Source organism: Musca autumnalis, unplaced genomic scaffold, assembly GCF_047663935.1.
Source record: "Musca autumnalis isolate F117 unplaced genomic scaffold, ASM4766393v1 scaffold_4, whole genome shotgun sequence".
NCBI classification, from domain to species: Eukaryota; Metazoa; Arthropoda; class Insecta; order Diptera; family Muscidae; genus Musca; species Musca autumnalis.
Window position 1 is genome coordinate 58,928,136 of NW_027411977.1, and position 24,272 is coordinate 58,952,407.

Below are 24,272 nucleotides of genomic sequence, written 5' to 3' on the forward strand. Positions count from 1 at the left end.
TAATCCAAGCTTTGTTCCTACACCCAACACCAAATTTAGTACCATTTAGTACTTTTCGTTCACCTATAGTAGGTATTTCTCACTTTAACCGTTTACACAATACCAAAATGGTTTTGGTACCAACATGTTACCAAACTTTTCGTACCCATAATTAAACGTTTCAAAGCTTACTTCCTTATCCTCAACATATATCCTGACCACAATTCACTTTTCCAGCTTTATATGTTCCGCTGAAAGCAATTATATTACTATTTAGTACTTTTTGTATAAATAAGTGCGAATTTTCAAAACTTCATCCCTACCCCCACTCTCAACAACAATTGCTAATCTAATACCGAATTTCAAATTTAAAAATACCAGTTCTACCCCTTTACAAAATCACAAATTGTACAAAATTCTGTACCATATAGCAAATACCAAAAGGTACCAAATTTTGTACCATTTACCACTTATCGTACACGACTTTCCAAAAACTGCTTGCATAACTCAGTTCTTTAGTTCAACTAAATCCAAATTATAGCCAATGTACTTTCATTTATCACTTTTTCATAAGTACGAATTTCCAAAGTAACCGCAATCCTACACTCCAACAGTAATTGTATCGAATTTAGTACCATTTAGTACTGCTTTGTGCACATTAGTATGATTTTTTAAAGTTACCTCCATATCTCAATTCTACATTCTAACAGTAATCTTAATTCCAAGTTTCAGGATTCCAGCTCTATCTTCACCCAAATCCAAATCATACTAAACTCACTACCATTTAGGACTTTTCGACCTTTGGTACACCTTTCTTGCTCTTTATCAGTGACCCTTATTCCAAATTTCAGCACTATTCGTTAACTCATATCCAAATTGTACTATATTTAGTACTTTTCGTACACTTTTAGTTCGAATTTCCAAAAACCTGTCTTTACTCTCCATCAGTGACCCTTATTCAAAATTCCAAGATTCCTGCTCTATCCGTTCACCCAAATCCAAATTGTACTACATTTAGTACTTTTCGTACGCTTATAGTTCGAATTCCCTAAAACCTTTCTTTGTTACACTCCATCAATGACCCTTCATTCCAACTTTCAAGATTCCAACTCTATCCGTTCACCCGAATTTAAATTGTACTAAATTTAGTACCATTTAGTACTTTTGTTAATCTCCATCAGTGACCCTCATTCCAAATTTCAGGATTTCAGCTCTATCCGTTCACCAAAATCCAAATTGTACTAAATTTAGTACCATTTAGTAGTTTTCGTACGCTTATAGTTCGAATTTCCAAAAACCTTTCTTTGTTACTCTCCATCAGTGTCCCCTCATTCCAAATTTTAGGATTCCAGCTCTATCCGTTCACCCGAATCCAAATTGTACTAAATTTAGTACCATTTAGTACTTCTGTTAATCTCCATCAGTGACCCCTCATTCCAAATTTCAGGATTCCAGCTCAATCCGTTCACCCAAATCCAAATTGTACTAAATTTAGTACCATTTAGTACTTTTCGTACACTAATAGGTCGACTTTCCAAAAACCTTTCATTGTTACTTTTCGTCAGTGACCTTCATTCCAAATTTCAGTATTCCAGCTCTATCAGTTCACCCAAATCCAAATTGTACTAAATTTAGTACCATTTAGTACATTTCGTACCCTTATAGTTCGAATTTCCAAAAACCTTTCATCGTTATTCTGCATCAGCGACTCTCATTTCAAATGTCAGGATTCCATCTCTATCCGTTTACCGAAATCAAAATTGTACTAAATTTAGTACCATTTAGTACTTTTCGTACGCTTATAGTTAGAATTTCCAAAAATCTTTAATCGTTATTCTTCATCAGCGACTCTCATTTCAAATTTCAGGATTCCACCTCTATCCATTCACCCAAATCCAAATTGTACTAAATTAAGTACTTTTCGTGCACATACAGTTCGAATTTCCAAAAACTTTTCTTTGTTACTCTCCTTCAGTGGCCTTCCTTCAAGTTTTCAGGATTCCAGCTCAATCCGTTCACCGAAATCCAAATTGTACCAAAATTAGTACCATTTAGTACTTTTCGTGCCCTTATAGTTCGATCTTCCAAAAACCTTTCATCTCTTCTCTTCATCAGTGACCCTCATTCCAAATTTCAGTATTCCAGCTCTATCCGTTCACCCAAATCCAATGTGTACTAAATTTAGTACCATTTAGTACTTTTCGGACCCTTATAGTTCGAGTTTCCAAAAACCTTTCATCGTTATTCTGCATCAGCGTCTCTCATTTCACATTTCAAGATTCCATCTCTATCCGTTTACCGAAATCAAAATTGTACTAAATTTAGTACTTTTCGTACCCTTATAGTTCAAATTTCCAAAAACCTTTCATCGTTATTCTTCATCAGCGACTCTCATTTCAAATTTCAGGATTCCATCTCTATCCGTTTACCGAAATCCAAATTGTACTAAATTTAGTACCATTTAGTACTTTTCGTACCCTTATAGATCGAATTTCCAAAAACCTTTCATCGTTACTCCTCATCAGTGACCTTATTCCAAATTTCAGGATTCCTGCTCTATCTGTTCACCCAAATCTGAATTGTACTAAATTTAGTACCCTTTTGTACTTTTCGTACACCTTTAGTTCGAATTTCCAAAAACCCTTTGGTACATCTTTCTAGCTCTCCATCAGTTACCCTCATTCCAAATTTCAGAATTCTAGCTCTTACCGTTTGCCTAATACAAAGGGTACCATATTTAGTACCTTTTAGTACTTTTCGTACACTTCTAGGTCGAATATCCAAAAACCCAGCCTTATCTCACCCCTACACACCAACAGCAACCTACACCCAAAATTTCAACTTTCTAGCTTCAGCGGTTTCGTCTGGGCGCTGATGAATCAGTCAGTCAGGCAGTCAGTCAGTAACTCACCTCACTACTCTTTTATATATATAGATGTATATTAAATTGAAATTTGTTTGTACGTTTGTTTGTTTGTGCCTTATAGACTCGAAAACCGCTGAAATTTACTGAAATTTTTAGGGTACATTGCTACATGGCCTGGAATGAAAATAGGCTATATCATTTTTTTGAAATTTCGAGTTGATCTGGAGATATAGCATCAAAACCGAAGGTAACTCCAAAAAATTTAGATTTTGTATAGAAATATCTTTAGAACTATTACAGAACAATCTCCAAATGTTGTATGTGTGACGGAATTTGATATAGAAATAAACTTATTAAATAATATTCAAATCGGTTCAGATTTGGATTTAGCTCCCACATACATATCTTTTCGGCCGATTTCCTTCATTTATGTACCAAACATGCTATTTATGTCCAATTTCGCTGAAATTTGGAATGTGTAACGGAATTTGGTCTAGACATATATTTGCTGAATTATATCGAAATCGGTTCAGATTTTAATGAAATGAATTTGAAGCTGGTCTATTTCATCAATTTAAAAATATTTTAATTGAAATCTCATTACGAGTTATGTCCGTATGAGAGAAAAGAGATCCGTAGTTTCTGACCTAATGACTGTTTTAAGACTATGCCTTGCTATTTCATAGTCAAACCTAGTAAGTGTCGGCCCCGTCTGACTATAGACTTTTCTATTTGTTTTCGTTTCATTTCCATTCATATACCGACATTCCGTAAGAGAAGGCACACCAATACAACAATTCTTTCAAATCTCAGGCTAAAAAGGGAATTTAAATTCATACCGCATTTAAAAAAATTTCACAAATGATATTCTCGAATTGTATAACACTGCGGCAAAATATCAAAGTCTTAAAAATTTGATCAAACAAAACAAATCAATCTTTCTTTGCGTGAGACATAAAGAATGAAAAGAAGGTGAACTCCTTAAAAAAAATCAATTAACGAAACAATGCAAAATGCCAAAGGCCCAAACAACAAATGGCCATGGCAACTGCCAACCAAATCAAAAGTCATAAATGTCCTCATACATCACAGGATAAATGCAAAGACATATGACTTTGTTTCAGTCCAGATCCATACAATGACACACGCACACACAGTCAACAGGAGGACACCAGTTGGACACGAACTGAGCACACACTTAGCACAAAGTCAGGTTGAAATCAAAGAAAACAGAGGTTCATGGCAAGTAAAATAATAATGGCCATTAGGTAGGGGCTGGCTGGTCATGTGAAACTACATTAGAAACACATTTGTGGCACATTTCTATTCAATTTGAGAGATTTTTATTTTGGAAAAGACTTCATCGAATGAGAGGCATTAACAAAACTTAATCGCATCCTTTGATCTTGTCAATGTATAATTATTTTCTCGCACAGTGGAGTTATTATAAAAAAATTTTGTGAAACAATTTTGAATTATATTTTGTAAAGATCAAAGGATGCTAACATTTGTCCTATATGCCGAACTAAGAAAAGATTTCCATTCCTTTTTGTTTGTTGCTTTGCTTTTTGGAATACCGCGTCTTTCCATCGCTTCTTCCACTTGTTTGCTCCATCGAAGCCTTAACCTGCCAGCTCAGCGTGTACCGGCATGAGAGCTGTACTCAAACGCTTTTTAGCGGGTTTACCATCGCTCTTTCTTATGACTATCGCTCATTCTTATACGTTTAACTATAATATAGTGCGATTCTCTAAATCATTTTTTGAGTTACCGACAAAAATCGGTAACATTAAAACGTAGAATTATGATTGAAAAGATTAAACAAAAGTTTACAACACTGTTGCTATCGGTAAAGCTTTACGACTACTTTGTACTGATCGCTAACTTACCGAGTAATGTCGTTAAATACCGAAATTAAAAGCATATAAAATGAGTTAGAGAATCGCACTACTGATGTCGTTGTATAGCAGATACAGCTCGTGGTTCATACGAAGTCGATATTCACCGTCAACGCAGATTGGCCTGGAGATCTTTCGAAGATTTTTTCTCTCAAACACACCACGCACTGTCTTATCTGCTTGCGCAAGTACCCAGGCTTCGGAATCATACATTAGCACGGGTAGTTTTGTGTACCGTTGCTTTTGTTGTGGCTTTGTTTAAACTGCTTACTTAAGCCAAAGTAGCATCTGTTGGCCAATACAATTCTTCTTCTTATTTTACAACACGGTGCTCTTGAAGAACTTGGTGCTCTTGCGGATTCTGAAACTACAAAATTCACAATGATGAGAAAAATCAGAAAACAAAAAATTCGCCGGAGCGCCTTTTAAATAAATCACGATCAAAGTTCACATTTTTAGGGTTTTTAAGGTTTTAACGATTTTTCTTGGAAACTGCATGCCCTATCAAAATGGAACTAGGGAAAATGTTGCAGCAGTGAAAGTTCTATACAAGATTGTCCTTTATGAAATTTTCGTAGGTTTTACCATTTTTGAGATACAGAAGTTCAAATTGGGACAATTCACTGACTGTATCGTCTCCTTATAAAACAATGTCATGACTGCAATTTCCCAACTTACACTTGTGTATCTCAAAAATGGTACAACCTAGGAAAAAAATCTTCTCTAGCACCATTTCGATAAGACTTACCATTTTCAAGCAAATCGTGAAAAGCTAGCAAAAAACCTAAAAAAGTGACATGAACTTCTATATGGTCTAAATGGTACAACCTAAGAAAAACTCATGCAGGTCAATCTTGTAGAGAATTTTCACAGCTACAACATTTTCCAAGCAAAGTAGCGAAAACCTAAAATAAATCTAACAAGTAGGAAAAGCGTTAAGTTCGGTCGGACCGAACTTTTTATACCCTCCACCACAGATTTCAGCCATTTCGGTGGATTAATGTGGGCTTACTTACTTATTTAGCTGGCCCATTACAGAACATTTGTTTATTTGTTGCTTCGCACTCTGGAATACCGCGCCTTTTCATCTCATCATCCACTTGTTTGCGCCATCTATTCCTTGGCCTGCCAATTCTGCGTGCACCGCCAAGCGGTCCGTATTTATACGCCTTTTTAGCGGGTTCATCATCGCTCATTCTTATGATATGGCCTAGCCAACGCAATCGCTGCATCTCGATACGTTTAACAATATTGATGTCGTTGTATAGCAGATACAGCTCGTGGTTCATGCGACGTCGATATTCACCGTCAACGCAGATTGGTCCGTAGATCTTTCGAAGAATTTTTCTCTCAAACACACCAAGCACTGCCATGTCTGCTTGCGCAAGTACCCAAGCTTCGGAGCCATACATCAGCACGGGTAGTATCAGTGTTTTGTAGAGCGTTATTTTAGTTTGACGAGATGTGGGTTTGTTTTTAAACTGCTTACTTAAACCAAAGTAGCATCTGTTGGCCAATACAATTCTTCTTTTTATTTCACAACTGATGTCGTTTGTTGTGTTTACGGAGGTGCCGAGGTAGACGAAGTCTTTTACTACCTCAATATTATAGGAACCACCTTCCGCAGTCGGTCCCTGCTCAATGGATGCATTGCGCGTCGACACCATCAACTTGGTCTTCTCACCGTTTACCGCCAGACCCACTTTAGAATATTTTCATTCGACCTTCATAAAGGTATTAGTTACTTCTTTTACTGATCGTCCCATGATGTCTATATCATCAGCATAAGCAAGTAACATGTGGCTATTGGTGTAGATTGCGCCACTTCTTTTGACGTTAGCCTCTCGTATAACCTTTTCCAGCAGGATGTTGAAGAGATCACACGAAAGGCTGTCTCCTTGTCTGAAATCTCTTTTGGTACCAAACTCTTCGGAGAGGTTCTTTCCTATTGTAACTGAGAACCTCGTGTCAGTTAAATTCATTTTATAAAGCCGGATGAGCTTTGCGGAGATACCAAATTCAGACATGGCTTGCAATACCTTCGAACGCAGCGGGCTGTCGAAGGCTGCTTTATAATCGACAAAAAGGTAGTTGGTGTCGATCTGCATCTCTTGGGTCTTCTCCAGGATTTGCCGCAGGGTAAATATCTGGTCAATGGTGGACTTGCCAGGTCTAAAGCCGCATTGGTATGGTCCAATTATCTCGTTGACCATAGGTTTTACTCGTTCGCACAATATCCCTGACACGATATTGTAGGCAATAGGGAGTAGACTTATGCCCCTATAGTTATAGCATACAGTCTTATCTCCCTTCTTGTGGACGGGGCACAGGATACTCAGGTTCCAATCGTCGGGTACTCGTTCTTCCTGCCAGATGTTGCCAACTAGCTGATGAATACACCTTATCAGCATGTCACCTCCGGTTTTGAACAGCTCGGCTGGTAAGCCATGGGCCCCTGCTGCCTTATTATTCTTCAGCCGATTTATTGCTGTCTTTACCTCATCTTGGCTGGGCGGTATACATTCAATACCATGTTCTGTGATTGGGACTGTGGTATCTTCGTCGTCTTCGCTGCTATTGGATACCAACAGTTTTGAAAAATGTTCTTTCCATATCCTGAGCACACTATCTGTATCATTTACCAAATTACATTGCTGGTCTCTACAGGAGGATGTGCCTGTACCAAAGCCATTAGTTTGATGCTTGACTCTTTGGTAGAATTTTCGGACTTCATTCTGGTTCCTGTACATCTCGATTTTTTCGCACTCCCTCTTTTCCATCTCTCTGTTTTTCCTGCGGAAATGACGTTTCTCTTATCTCCTTTTCTCCCGATATCTCACTCGTGCGCTACGCGTTGCTACTGATTGTAAAGAAGCTCTATATGCCGCATTTTTCTCTTCGGTAGCAGCACGACACTCCTGGTCATACCATGGATTCCTTGGTGGAGGTCTCTGGTATTCAAGTATGGATTTTGCAGCTGTTTGCATAGAGTGGGCAATACTTTGCCATTGCGCTGATATATTATCGGGATTAGGAGTGCTTGGATAAAGCAATTGGGCTAGTTGAGTGGAATATGCTGTGGCTATCTTTTGTGATTGCGGCTTACCGATGTCTAACTTTCGTGTTGTGTCTGTTCGCACTTTGGTTGCTACGTTTAAGCGGGTGCGTACCTTTGCTGCAACAAGGTAGTGGTCCGAGTCTATATTAGCTCCTCGGAACGAACGCACATCCAACAAGCTCGATGAATGTCTTCCATCTATCACAACGTGATCAATATGATTTCTTGTTTTCAGCCAGGTGCCCTTATGAATATCGAGATGGTTAAATCCGGTACTGCTATCTACCATGTTTTTTGCAGCTGCAAAGTCTATCAGCCTCATACGATTGTCAGATGTTTCACTGTGGAGACTGAATTTCCCGACTGTTGGGTGAAAGATATTCTTCTTTCCAATTTTGGCATTAAAATCCTCTAGAATAATTTTAATGTCATGAGCAGGACAACAGTCAGACGTTTAAAATCCTCTAGAATAATTTTAATGTCATGAGCAGGACAACAGTCAGACGTTTCTTCTAAGCGCTCGTAAAATATATCTTTGGTCTGTTCGTCCTTGCCTCCAGTGGGAACATGAGCGCAAATAAAACTGATGTTGAAGAATTTTGGATTTATTCGAATTGTAGGAAGTCAACCAACAACAAATCCGCAACCAAACTCATGCTTTATGTCATCCCAGCTATAATACAGTGCGTCACCTTTAGGCGTTGTTGTGACGCCCTTTCCAATCCATCGTATTTCCTGTATGGCAGTAATGTCAGCCTTGTACTTTTCAAGTACATCTGCCAATGCGTAAACTGCACCTTCTGCATAAAGAGTGCGAACATTCCAGGTGCAGATTCGCAGATCGTGGTCCTTAAAACATTTGCGGGGTCGTCAACTTTAGGTGGTTTGTTTTTCTTTTCCTTTGTTTTTAATAGTAGGATGTTTTTTTTTTCTAGAGGACGCCCAAACCCAAGATTTTATACCCTCCACCATAGTATGGAGGGTGTATTAAGTGTGTTTTTCCGCTTGTAACGCATTGAAATAATCATTTGCGACCCTATAAAGTATATATTCTTGATCACGATAAAATTCTGAGTCGATCTAACCATGTCCGTCTGTTTATATATCGTTTATATATTTTCCATAGTCAGATCAAGTTTGAAGATGGGCCATATCGGTCCATGTTTATCTACAATATTTATCCGAACTAGCTGTACTTTGACATTTAAGGTTCTTAGGGGCCACAACACTACTCCTTAGCTACATTTTTTTATCCACACTAGCTGTAATTTGACATTTTAGGGTCTTGAGGGTCACAACACTTCTCCACTAAAAGCTGTCAATATAGGTCCATGTTTCGGTGTAGCCCCCATACCTCGATTTTCGGTATTTTAAGGGCTTAAGTTACTATTTTAACCGAACTGGCTGTAATTTGTTATTTAAGTGATTCGCAGTTCTCACTACAAATTTGCAATAAAGTTCCATTTGGTCCATTTCAGCGCACCTCCCGACTTTCGGAATTTTGAGAATTTTAACTTTATTTCTTGACAGAACTTGCTGTAATTTGACATATGAAGCTTCTATTACGCACAACACCTCTCCACTAAAAGTTGTCCATATAGGTACATGTTTTGGTATAGGCCCCACATAACAATACCTTCTGATTTTCAGGGTTTTGGCAACATGTTTTTGATGGAACTGTCCGAAATTCGACATTTGAGGTTCTATGCAGTCACGAAACTTCCCAACCAAAAATTGTAAACATACATAGGTCCATGTTCTGGTACAATGTAGATAAAACCCTCAAAATATCGAAAATTTGGAGATACTGTTGTTATATGGGGGCTATAACAGTAGTATCTCCCAATTTTCGGTATATTGAGGATTTTATCTACATTGTTTGACGGAACTACCCGCAATTTGACAAGCATTTCCATAAAAAATTGTCAACCTAGGTCCACACTTTAATATGACTCCCATATAAAGATGGTACCTTTGATTGAACACATTTTTTGGGTTAGATTAGAAAATTTAGGCATTTGGGTTATCCGTTGTCGAAAAATTGTTGCACCTTATATTGTGGTCAGGAATGGAAACTAATTATTTCAATAAGCCCGGCCGAACTTAATGACTTTCTACTTGTTATCTTTCATATGGGTGAAAGCGCAGTCGTTTAAAAGCAGCTCCACAGGTAACACCACGGGGTCAGTGTCCACTTGAGATGGAAAAGGGATCAAGATAATTCCTGGGCATTTCCATGTAAGAGAAGATAAGGACCGTTTCTTTGTATTCATATAAAATCTATGATTCATGTCCTGTCGAACCATTTGCGCCATCATCTTGACCTATTACTTTTTGCAGAAATATTCTTAATAGAATTCTATGCACTTTCCACCTTCGAAACCACTGTTGTTCAGCCAGGATGGTTAAAATGATCTCAATATTATTATCCTTGATGGAAAAAAACACATCTAAATAATGACGGTTTGTTATGCCGAACAAGTGAACGATTCAGATTATCCTCTGGCATTCCCTTCCGTGATAAATCATAAAACTCTCCATGTATTCGGATTCATTAGTATCGTTACCGCTGTTAAGGTCATATGGAAGAAGAACGGTCGGTAGCAATGGCTTGAAGTCACAAAACCCTGAGTGTTTTTAATGAAGTGTGTAATTTGTATATGCGGCTCAACTTAACAGAGTGGACTCACAATACAGCGCTATTCACTTTGATGTCCTTTCTTAAAGAAGAACGTACCCTTAAGTCACCTGCTTTACCCCGCCCAAATCTCAACGCTTTACCATTAAATTGTGCACCTACTTCTACGTTTTATTCTTCTTCTTGGCAGGCAGGCGGCGGCGGGTTACTTTAATCTTCGCTTAGTTTTTATGGTAACATCACCGCGCATTAATCTCACTCTCATATTAGTGCACCTTCCACACTCGCACACACACACACACATTTCGTCATCGTCATGGTGTGCAAACATTGTGAACAGCTACTTCGTTACGCAGTTCCCTTAATTATGCCGAACGACCCTAGTGATTGCTACTGACCGGCCGCTCAAAACGATTGTTCTTTGCCTTTATTGACTTCGTTCCTTAATCTCTTTCTTTTTTCCTCTTCTCTGCGGTGTTATCGTTGAGCCTGAACAGGTGTGACGATTTCAATTATTCCATATGATTTATTACTTACTGAGCACATTTGTCACAGTTGTATAACTAATTGATGTGATGTGGCCAAGATGTCATTCTTCACAGAGACAGGGAGAGTCGGGAGTGTTTAGCTGAATGTTGAGATTTGGTTTTAAATCATCTTTAGAATAACTCAGTATTGACACATGTACACAAGTCACAAATCACTTGGACTAGAGGACTTAGTGTGGGATTTTGACACACACATACAATCATGATAGGGAAGGTTTCAAACAGGATAATAGAAGTGTTTTTTTTTTTTTTTTTTGAAATGAACATGTTTTGGTAAAAACTCATGATACAAATTGTCTCTATCATGACAGAGAAATTCCCAGTTCTGGCATTATTGCAATTTCCGTGGAGCCTTGTCCAATTGGATTTCTATACATATGTATATTGCAGTACGAGGTCGCTTAGCCACTTTTTGCAAAATGTACTCGGTGTAGCTGTCGTTAAAGTTTTTTTTTTAATAGTAATTTTGGTGAAGGTGAAGGCACCCACAGCCTCCTGACGTATAATTGAATATGAATTTTTCCAGCCAGGCAACATAACATTTTTAATGGTGGCAAAATACCCCTCAGTAATTTTGGCGACATTTCCTGAGTATTTCAGCCATGAACAACTTCACCACAAGTGGAGTCTTAGGACACGGTAGAATTCGTACAATAAATTTATTTGTTAAATAAAGGAATTTTGATGTGCTAGTAGCTAATTGCAGGGGTAGTGGTATAGGGTATCACATGGTCAGCCCCGTCCGACTATAGCATTTACTTATTTGTTCGTTTTATTTTTAATAAATATAGCTTTTAACAAATTTGTCAACCTGTAACAAAATTTAGACATAGACCAAATGTCAACTTTTAACTAATTCGGTTGGATAACGTGGCTATAAACTTCAAAATAACCGAAATCGGGGTACCGTTCTGTGGGGGCTATATGAAAACGTGGACATATAATTCTTATATGAATGTATGTATAACACCAATGGAGTCTAAATATTTCGGTTGCATAATGTGGTCGAAATCTTTATAATACCGAAAATCGGCAGGTACCGTTCTATGGGTAAAAATTGTATATAATAACTAGCAAAGTGCCCGCTACTTCGTAAGCGGAAAGGATATAAAAACAAATAAACAATACATAATATGGCAATGGCGAACACTAAAATTTTAATCAATCTTTATACCCTCAGTATTTATGCTAACGAGGGTATATGGTAATATTCAAAAATGTTTTACAATCGTTGAAGTTGAGGTTCACCATTTAATAAGTCGCGAACTGTTAATATATTTTATAAAATATGAATATATTTATATTAACTAAAGTGTTTTAGCCACGATCTCATAATATGGACCATAACAAATAATTTTCGTGGAAGCTGCGTTGGTGGTAATATAAAAAAATGAGTAAAAATGTGTTGAAGTTAGCAAGCTTTTTTGTGTTTTTTCTTGATTTCTGGTCAAACCAGGGAAAATTCAGACCTGAGCTCAAAGAAATAATTGAAGAATACCCCTTGGGCAACATGATTCTAATGTGTGACTTCTCGATATATACAGTGCATCCCCCTAAAATCGATGCTGACATTTTGAAGTTTTGAAATCTGGGTTTTTTGAATTTTTCTTATAATTGGAGGGCGCAACCAGATAATGACCTAATCTGTTTATTGGATTGTAGATTCCACGTCGTTTGATGTATATCTCATGAGTGTGCTCCCCACAGCTCCCTAGTAATAGGAGTCCAAAGTCGAATTTTTGGTGCGTAATTTTTCTTTAAAAACCTATTTTTTGCCTTAAAAATGTACAACTGTGACTCAGGTACCCTTGAACACCGCGTGATTTTAGTTTTTTTCCGCGCCGGATTCAATGAGCCGTACCGCGATCGAATCCATCCACTAAAACCGCTGATATAGATACCCTGAAAATAGGAAAATAAGCAAAATTTTATTTTGACTAATCCGCATACTTAACCGCGATTGCCCTTAAATTTTTTTACATAAATGGAATCCTTTATACACGATTATAATATTTGTCAAAAAGGTGTGTCATGAATTTCAGAGATTCGGGAGTAGTATTCGTATTTAACCAAAAATAGAATCAGGTAGCACATCCGCGGTTCTTGACGAATCTGTATAAAATTTGTCTTATTGACGTCACTGAAATCGGATGCGCCTTATAATCATATGAACATCGCGTTATTTTTACCCACATGAAGCATTTTGGTGTAGTAAGATGCAACTGATGGCACACTTTGGCGGTTAAATGAAACATGGAAAAATGCAAACATATTGACAGAGATGCACTCGCTCTATGCGAAAAGCACATGCGCCTCAACTGATTTTAACTATTTCGCGCGTTATACGGTTTTTAACTTTTATGTTTTTTCTTTGATTGTAATATCTATATCACTCTTTATTTTCTAATTCTATTGCTTATCACACTATGCAAATATACTTTCACGATGATAAACTATTTTCCTTGAAGAGGTTTTAGCAAAATAATTCCGGTTTTGTTAGGAAATTTAGCGAAATAGTAGAATAACTCCAAAAAATGTTCTCAAATTTTTCGTATTAAACCAAAAAATATATTCTTGAAATAATGTTCCAACAATAAACTTTTGTCTTTTGTTGTAGCTGCAATATGCAATTTAAAATCCTAATCAATAAAATTTTGGTATCACATTTTTCTGCACATTGTCTAGATTCTGTACGTATTTTTAGTTTATTTTTTAGAGATTTTTATGGACCCTGAGTAAGAATAAATAAAATTTACTCCAATATTCCTTTATTATTTTTTGATTTTCCGCGAAAATGAAAATAAATTTAGCTAATATTTAGGCGTCTACGAATAGATATTAAATGTTGTTACCGATTTATATATACATTTTGGTATTACAACACAAAGGGCATTTTTAAATATTTTTTCTTTATAAGGGGATAAAACCCCCCATAACTTTTGGGCGCAGCATCCAATTTTGTGAACGCGAACATATTTGAAACCACGATTTTTTTCTGAACCCATGTAACAAAAATCGTGAATGTGCTTGTCAAAATTTTTTAAAATTTTTTCTCGATGGAATTGTAAAGGAAATTTGAATTTTACCATATACATTTTCATACGGGCAAACTGTGCCTCATCGAAATAATGGTTTTAGACCCCAAGTATGTTTGGACGAAATGTGTTTCAGAAAATTTGGAGTTGATTTAGCCATGTCCGTCCGTTTGTCTGCCTGGAGCGCACGATAACTCTAGAACATATCGGTTCGTAATATTTTGTCTAAACTTAGTTTAAGTTCGAAGATGGGTTATATCGGTCCACTCCTTCCGGTACCTTCCCCACAAAAGTTCGGAAATGTTCGGAAAATTTGTGCGCACGATAACTCTTAAAGTAAGTAACCGATTTGGTCCATACTTTGAACATCCTAATATATCTACCAGATATAGATCAGGTTCGAATATGGACTATATTTGTCCACTCCTTCGGGTACCTCCCACACAAAATTTTGGATAAATTCACTTTAAGACCTGCTCTCGAATATCTTTGATGTTTGTTGAAGCAACTTGCATTATTTGCCTTAATTACGACAGTAAAAGTTTTTTTAGGGGCAAGTCCATACTTCTTGAGAAAACAGCCCGAAAGTTGTAAAAACCCCCTATGGCACTATATGTAGTGGCTGGAGAGCTCGAACAGAATACTGCGTTCGTCCACACCTCGGATATTATAATAAAAATAAAATAAAAAGCCGTATCTATCGTTATCCCAGCAAATTTTTGAGCTTTAATCCTATACATACTTTTGTTTGTTTGTTCATACGCCCAACATTTTGAAAACCCTCTAAATACAAGTTTTTTTTGGGAAAAAGGTATTTCAATCCGCACAGGCTGGGGTCATATCTCTGTCGGCGAAGCCGACTGACACTTTTTTACTTGTTTATTTTTATGTTAGTACTGTTCGTACCCTTTTTGTACGATTTTCAAAAAGATCAGCCGTAGCTCACCCTTACACATTAACAGCAAGACCAACGTTGCAAACAAATACTCACCCTAAACCCAAAAAATACAGATTCCAACACTGTCTCTACACCCAACAACAAATTGAGTACCATAAAGTACTTTTCATATAATTATGGTACGTATTTCGACGACATATGTATCTCAAACCTACACTGGCATTAATACAGAATAACAACAGTAATCGTAATTCCAAATCTCAAGATTCCAGTTGTATCCATTCGTCAAATTCCAAATTGCACCAACCTGAGTAACATTTCGTACTCTTCGTACCAATAAGTAAGATTATCGAAAACTACATCAATCCTTCACTTTAACAGTAATCTTAATTCCAAATTTCAGGATTCCAACTCTATCCGTTAACCCAAATCCAAATTGTACCAAATTTAGAAACATTTAGAATTTTCGTACCCAAAAGTACGAATTATCCTTCCTCAATCCAACAGGCATACAATAATCATAATTTCATATTGCAGGATTTCACCGCTATCCGTTCACATAAATCCAAATTGTACCAATTTTAATATCATTTAAGTACGATTTTTCAAAACTCCTTGAATCCTATAGTAATATTAATTCCAAATTTCAGGATTCCAGCTCTATTCGTTCATCCAAATAGTACCATATTTAGTATCATTTAGTACTTCTCTTACCCATAAGTACAACTTTCCAAAACTACCTGCATCCTGCATCCACCTATATCTGTTCACTCAAATCCAAATTTTACCAAATTTAGTACTGTTCGACCCATAAGTACGAATTTTCAAAACTACTTCAATCCTACACCCCTACATTAATCTTAATTGAAAACTTCAGGATTCCAGCTCTATTCGATCACCCAAATACCCATTACGCCAAATGTAGTACTTCTTGTACTCTAAATACGAATTTCCAAAACTTACTCAATCCTACACTCCAACAGCAATCTCAATTCCACATTTCGGGATTCCAGGTCTATCCGTTTACCCAAACTCCCATTGTACCAAATTTAGTACCATTTAGAACTTTTCGTTCCTATAAGTACGAATTTCCAAAACTACCTCAATCCTACACTTCAACAACAATCTCAATTACAAATTTCCATCCGTAATATCAATTCCAAATTTCAGGCTTCCAGCTCAATCCGTTCACTCAAATCCAAAGTGTATCAAATTTAGTACCATTTTGTACTTTTCGTACACATGAATACGAATTTCCAAAACTTCCTCAATCCGACACTTCAACAGTAAACTCAGTTACGAATTCAGGATCCCGACTCTATCAGTTCACCCAAATCCCCATCGTACACAATTTTGTACCATTTAGTACTTTTCATACACATAAGTACGAATTTCCAAAACTACCTCCATATCTCAATCGTACGTTCCTACAGTGATCCTAATTCCAAATTTCAAGATTCTAGCTCTATCCGTTCAGATAATACCAAATGGTACTAAATTTAGTACAACTTAGTACTTTTCGTACACTCATAGTTTCCAAAAACCCTTTGGTACATCTTTTCTACTCTTCATCAGTTACCCTCAGTCCAAATTTGTGGAATCTAGCTCTATCCGTTCACCCAAAATCCAAATTGTAGTAAATTTAGTACCATTTAGTACTGTTCATTCACATAAGTGCGAATTTCCAAAACTACATTCATATCTCAAACCTACGTTCCTATAGTGATCCTAATTTCAAATTTCAGGATTCTAACTCTATCCGATAGCCCAAATCCAAATTGTACCAAATTTAGTACATTCAGTACTTTTCGTACAAATGAGTACACATTTCCGAAATCATCTCCTTGTATCAACAGAACTTCTCAACCTTGATTCTCATTCCAAATTTCAAGCTTCAGATAATTCCAAATGGTACCAAATTTAGTACATTTTCGTTTTTTTCGTACACTTGTAGTTCGTTCGGTACGTTTATCTTATATCCCATCAGTGACCCTCATTCCGAATTTCAGAATTCTAACTCCACCGGTGAAATGGTATCATATTTAGTATCTTTTAGGACTTTTCGTACCCCTCTAGTTCGAATTTCCTAAGACCCAGCCTTATCTGACACCTTCGGACCAAGAGTGACCCTCACCCAAAATTTGAAGATTCTAGCTTTAGCCCTTTATACTGGGCGTCGATTATGAGTCAGTCAGTCAGTGAGTCAGTCATCATTACTGTACTCTTTTATAATATTAGATGAATGAAGTACAATTGTCAATCTAGAGCTGTTCTTATCCAAATTATGGACAAACATACAATAAAACATGGAATTTTATTTTGGGCTCGCTAAATCGGTACATTTTTCCACTGTGCGACGGTGTCATGAAACGCTTCTTTACAAGTGGTGTCGTAAGATACGCCGTACGGACTCGGCGATAAAAAGTAAATCCCATTTCATGAGCCAATGTGAATCGGTTTGCCCTCATTGATATGAGAGAAGTCTCCCTTGTGCACATCCAACCGATTAAGTTCAAAAAAAAAATATTACGAGATGCGATTGTTGGACCCATGTCAGTGTCTTTCGATAGTTATCGTGCCTACCAGCCATTTAAGCTTTTGGGCCATCAGGAAACATTGACTTGAACACAAGCAAACATTTTACCGCTGTTAACAAAACCACTTTTGTGAGTAAGGTACCCGAAGTCATTTTATTTGGTATCGATAGGTTATTTTACAGCTGCAGATTCACCATTGCTCCTAAACCCATTACAGAATCTTTGTCCTTTAAGCCAAACTAAGAAACGCAGCTCGTGGTTCGTCACTATTCACCGTCAACGCAGATTGGCCCGTAGATCTTTCGAAGAATTTTTCTCTGCAACACACCAAACACTGCCTTATCTGCTTGTGCAAGTACCTAGGCTTCGGAACTATACATTAGCACGGGTAGTATCAGTGTTTTGTATATTGTTGTTTATGTTTGACGAGATGTGGCTTTGTTTTTAAACTGCTTACATAAGCCAAAGTAGCATCTGTTGGCCAATACAATCCGTCTTCTTATTTCAGAACTGATGTTGTTTGTTATATTTATGGCGGTGCCGAGGAAGGCGAATAATTTTTTACTGATCGGCCCATGATGTCAATATTGTAAGCATAAGCAAGTAACATGCGTCTATGGTGTAAATTGTGTCATTTATTTTAACAACTGCATCTCGTATAACATTTTCCAGCAAGATGTTGAATAAGTCACACAAGCAGTCTCCCTGTCTGAAACCTCTTTTGGTACTAAATTCTTGGGAGAGGTTCTTTCCTAATTTAACTGAGAACGGAGCATCAGTTAATGTAATTTTACAAAGCCGAATGAACTTTGCAGGGGGCTGTCGAAGGCTGCTTTATTTTCGATTTTTTCACACTCCCGCTTAGAGTTTGGGAATTCCCGACTTATTTTCATTCCCGGGAAATCGGGAATACAAATTTTTCATCCCCGGGAACCCGCGAATTCCCGGGACTATGAGAAATCGAGTTTTTGGGGGCATAGACGTGACAGAGAGCAAACATAAAGGAAATAAATACTCCTTATATGTATAGTTGTATCATTAGTTATCTCTTTGGAACAATATGGAACAATATTAAAGACGATGCGCCAAAATCTTGAAAGTAGCAATGCATCATATATGACAGCTGTTCAAGCCAACTACTTATAAGTGTTAAGGAGCCCCGCTTTTTCATGTCTCTCTTTTTCCTCCGGAAAACGCGTTTCCTTTTCTCCCGATACTTTTTTCGTGCGCTACGCGTTGCTACTGATTTTATAGTAGGCCGATATGCAGCATTTTTCTTTTCGGGAGCAGAAGGGCACTCCTGGTCATACCATGGGTTCCTTGATGGAGGTCTCAGGTATCCAAGTATGGCCGCAAAGTTTGCATGCCATTGTGCTGATATGTTATCGGGACGAGATTAACCAACTAGACTAGCTGAGTGGAAAATGCTGTGGCTTTCTGTTGTCACTGCAGCTTACCGATGTTTAACTTTCGGGTTGTGTCTGTTCGTACTTTATTTGCTACGTTTAATCGGGTACGTACCTTTGCTCCAACACGGTGGTGGTCCGTGTCTATGTTTGCTCCTCGGAACAAAGGTATGTATGTACATCCACCACGCTCGATGAATGTCTACCATCTATCACAACATGATCAATTGGATTTTTTGTTTTCTAATCCGGAGACACCCAGGTGCCCTTATGAATGTCGAGATGCTTAAATCTGTTGCTGCCAACTACCATGTTCCTTTCCGCTGCAAATGTTCCAGGGTGGAGACTGAATTTCCCACCTGTTGGGCTAAAAATATGTTCCTTTTCAATTTTGGCATTAAAATCGCCTAGAATAATTTTAATGTCATAATCAGGTCAACGGTCGTATGTTTCCTTTAATCGCTCGTAAAATATATCTTTGGTCTGTTCGACTTTGTCTTCAGTGGGAGCTTATGCGCAAATAAAGCTGATGTGGAAGAATTTTGTTTTTATTCTAATTGTAGCAAGTCTTTCCTTCACTGGGATGAAGTTAGAGACCAGATATTTTAACCTCCGGTCAACAACAAATCCGCAAGCAAACTCATGTTTAATGTCATGGCCGCTATAATATAGTGCCTCGCCCTTAAGTATTGTTGTGACGCCTTTCCAAATCCATCGTTTTTCCTGTATGGCAGTAATGTCGGCCTTGTACTTTTCAAGTACATCTGCCAATCTGTACACTGCACCTTCTCAATAAATAATGCGAACATTCCAGGTTCAGATTCGCATATCATAGTCCTTAAAACGTTTGCGGGGTTCGTCAACTTTGGAGGGGTCATGTTACACCGCGTGGAGGTCAGTGTCCACTTGAGATGAAAGACGGGCCACGGATTTAGGCTTTGCTATGTTAAAGCCGGTCTTTCATCCCCTACGCCACCATTAACATCACAAAAAATACATGAGTTAAATTCTGGGAGCCACCGTCGGGTAGTAATAAACACGTTCGCCTTACATTCAGAAGGTCTACAGTTCAGTCCGTGATCAGAATATTAACATTTCCGACGGTGTCATGAAACACTTCTCTACAAGTGCTGTCGTAAGACACGACGTACGGACTCGGCGATAAAAAGTAGATACCATATCATTGAGCCAATGTGAATCTGCGTGCACTCAATGATATGAGAGAAGTATCCCTTGGGCATATCCAACCGATTGATTTAAATTTGAAGAAAATATAACGATGTGCAATTGTTAAACCCATGTCAGTGTCTCCTTTCGATAGTTATCGTTCCCACCAGCCATTTTTTTTGGTCAACGGTTTACCATCTTAAGATCTTTTTGACCATTATGTCAGGAAACATTGACATGAACACAAACGAACATTTTATCACTGTAAACAGAACAACGAGGAGTACATGAGAACAGTTTCGGGAGTTTTGAACTTCTGTAAGGAATGTACCCAAACCTTGATGTACCTTTCGGATACAGCAACTAAGCGTACTTATTAGTTGATTTTATTTGATGTCGGTAGGTTTTTTTACAGATTCTGGGCCACTATTCACCCCAAATAATGTAATAATGTTGACCGCAAAGATAACTTGCTGGAGATAATTTCGGAACGATCTGACCAATATCCTTGAACTGCAATTTTGCAAAAAAAAACAACATTAAATGTTGTGTGGGAGGTACCCGAGAGGATAGAAAAAATCCTTTTTTTAAGAAGAGCAAATATGAGCAAAATGACTTCTGAATTTGCAAGAAGTGTCAACATTGGCACAGCACAAACTAACGGAAACTAAATGCCTGTTTCACCAAAACGATTCGAATTCAAATTCGTTCGAAATTCTACCAAACTTCAGTTTTTTGAAAAATATTTGATTTATTTTTGTTTTCAATGAAACAAAATTTTTTACAACAATAGGTGTTTGTTAGTAATTCGAACAAATTAGAATTCGAAACGTCTTAGTGAAACAGGCCATAAATGTATTAAAAATATTTTCGGTTGATTTCATGTTGATTTCTTATTCTACAAAATTTCGTGATTAGGACCATAGTGCAATGTCAATTTTTTAAGTATTAGTTTCACATTCAAATAATATTCAGAAATATCCCCCAATATTTATTTGTTAAATATTTAACGATTTAATTTCCATTTTTGAAAGAAAGAAAGCAATAGAAATTATATAGGCTTTAAAATTATTCTTACTACTAATAAAAATTTTGTTTTAATTGTTGTTATGGCATTTCCCCTTTTCCATCCATTTTTTATTTGATTCTTATTAAGCCAATAAGCCAACCAACCAACGATCCTGGTGGCCTGGACTGCCATAAATAATACCAGTATTTACGATAAATGAGTTCTACGAAAGTCGATTATAAATTTTAAAGACAATTTGTAAAAATCAATCGACCAATGCCGACAATATAGGACCACCAAACCAAATACTTGCTACATGTTGTGGCACATAGGCATCATTCTCATGTGGGCCTTCGATTACTGATTATTCACTGTTTGTAATTCGATTGTAAACAATTCACAGCGGGATACATTCCGATGCCCATAGGGACCTTTTTTTCTTTTTCTTCTTCCAAAACAAAACACCAGCGACAATGCATCAATTGATGCGGCTGCTGTTGTTGCAGACATACGAAATAGGCCTTAGCCTACCATACAACTGCGACCCATAACTACACACATTGTTCAATGGGTCGAACGATCAATAGCTATCTCTTGGTGATGGTGCTTGTGGTGCTGCTGCTATCCCAAGAATGGCTATTTTGTAAGTGTTAATCATTGATGGAAGAACAAGTCATAATATTGTCTTGTTAATCTTGTCAAATCTTCCTGGGGAGAGGAACACAAAAACGATTTGTGTGCGTCTGTTGTTAGGGTTCGCATGCGTTTGCCCTTTGATGTCGGTGTCGGTTTGTTGTTCTTTTATTCAGAGAATTACGCTTGAATCATTCGCTGTTGGGAAAAAAGAGGAAATGAAATAAGTTATTAAGAATATGTTTAACTCTACTCTTAACAGATAAAAATCTCCAAACTGCAAGGGATTTAGAAAACGAAAGAGACAATGTAAGATTTTGTAGAGATATACAAAGAAGTGTGGGGTTATTTGGTCATATCCTGTCGGCAAATAATGATAACTCTGGAAATATATTGTTAATTTTCATCCTACTTAATGCCTTGGTTCACCATCCAAAAACAACTAAGGATGTAAACACCTAATAAGGACATCCAAGCTTGCCTTGAAGAGAAAATATGCTGAACTTGCAAAAGGGTTTTTTCTGAGGAATCAAGACGAAAAATAAGGTGGACTTATAAGAAGTATTTAAGGAAACCAACAAAAACACATAACTTTGCGAATTTCTTGGGGCTAAGATTTACTAGGGCATTCAAAAAGGCCTTCCATAAAATTTTCGAAAAATAAACATTAATGGGGTGAACAAAATGCCTGAGGCGTGAAGTGAGAGATGAAGTATGTCTCAGAACATACCCGATTATCTACTGAAATCTTAATGGAACTCCGCGACTTTTTATTTCTTCATCCACTTGTATGCTCCATCGAAGCTTAGGCCTGCCGATACTGCCTGCACCGCCATGTGGCATGTATTCATACGCATTTTTAGCGGGTTCATCATCGCTCATTCTTATGATATGGCCTAGCCAACGCAATCGTTGCATCTCGATACGTTTAACTATATGCATGTCTTTATATAGCTGATATAGCTCGTGGTTCATACGACGTCGATATTCACCGCCAACGCAAATCGGCCCGTAGATCTTTCCAAGAATTTTCATCTCAAACACACCAAGCACTGTCTTATCTGCTTGCACAAGTACCCATGCTTCGGAGCCATACATTAGCACGGGTAGTATCAGCGTTTTGTATAGTGTTATTTTTGTTTGAAGAGATGTGGCTTTGTTTTCAAATTGCTTACTTAAACCATAGTAGCATCTGTTGGCCAATACAATTCTTCTTATTTCACAACTGATGTTGTTTGTTGTGTTTATGGCAGTGCCGAGGTAGACGAAGTCTTTAAGTACCTCAAAATTATAGGTACCAACTTCCACAGTTGGTCCGAGCTCAATGGACGCTTTGCGCGTCGCAGATTCTGCTTCGACCTTCCTAAAGGTATCAGTTACTTCCTTTACTGATCGTCCCATGATGTCTATGTCATCAGCATAAGCAAGTAACATGTAACTATTGGTGTAAATTGTGCCTTTTTTTTTGACATTTGCATCTCGTATTACCTTTTCCAGCAAAATGTTGAATAGGTCACACGAAAGGCTGTCTCCTTGTCTGAAACCTCTTTTGGTACTGAACTGTTCGGAGAGGTTCTTTCCAATTTTAACTGAGGACCTAGTATCAGTTAAAGTCATCTTACAAAGCCGGATGAGTTTTGCGGGGATACCAAATTCAGACATTGCATGGAATACCTTTGATCGGAGGGGACTGTCGAATGCTGCTTTATAGTCGACAAAAAGGTGATATGTGTCGATCTGCATCTCTTGGGTATTCACCAGGATTTCCCGCAGGGTAAATATCTGGTCAATGGTGGACTTGCCAGGTCTAAAGCCACATTGGTATGGTCCAATTCTTTCGTTGACCATTGGCTTTAGTCGTTCGCACAATATCCCTTACACTATCTTATAGGCAATAGGGAGAAGACTTATGCCCCTATAGTTGGAGCAAACAGTCTTATCTCCTTTCTTGTGGACGGGACACAGGATGCTCAGGTTCCAATCGTCGGGTACGCGTTCTTCCTGCTAGATGGTGCTAACTAGCTGATGCATACGCCGATTTTAAACAGCTGATGTTTCACTCTTTGGTAGAATTTTCGGACTTCATTCTGGCTCCTGTAAATCTCGATTTTTTCACACTCCCGCTTTTCCATTTCTCTCTTTTTCTTGCGGAAAATACGTTTCTCTTCTCTCCTTTTCTCCCGATATCTCTCTCGTGCGCTACGCGTTGCTACTGATTGTAAAGTAGCTCTATATGCCGCATTTTTCTCTTCCGTAGCAGCACGACACTCCTGGTCATACCATGAATTCCTTTGTGGAGGTCTCTGGTATCCAAGTATAGATTTTGCGGCTGTTTGCATGGAGTGGGCAATATTTTGCCATTGTGTTGTTATGTTATCGGGACAAGGAGTGCTCGCGTTAAGCAATTGGGCTAGTTGAGTGGAATATGCTGTGGCTATCTGTTGTGTTTGCAGCCTATCGATGTCCAACTTCCGCGTTGTGTCTGTTCGTGCTTTATTTGCAACGTTTAGACGGGTACGTACCTTTGCTGCAACAAGGTAGTGGTCCGAATCAATGTTTGCGCCTCGGAACAATCGTACATCCAACACGCTAGATGAATG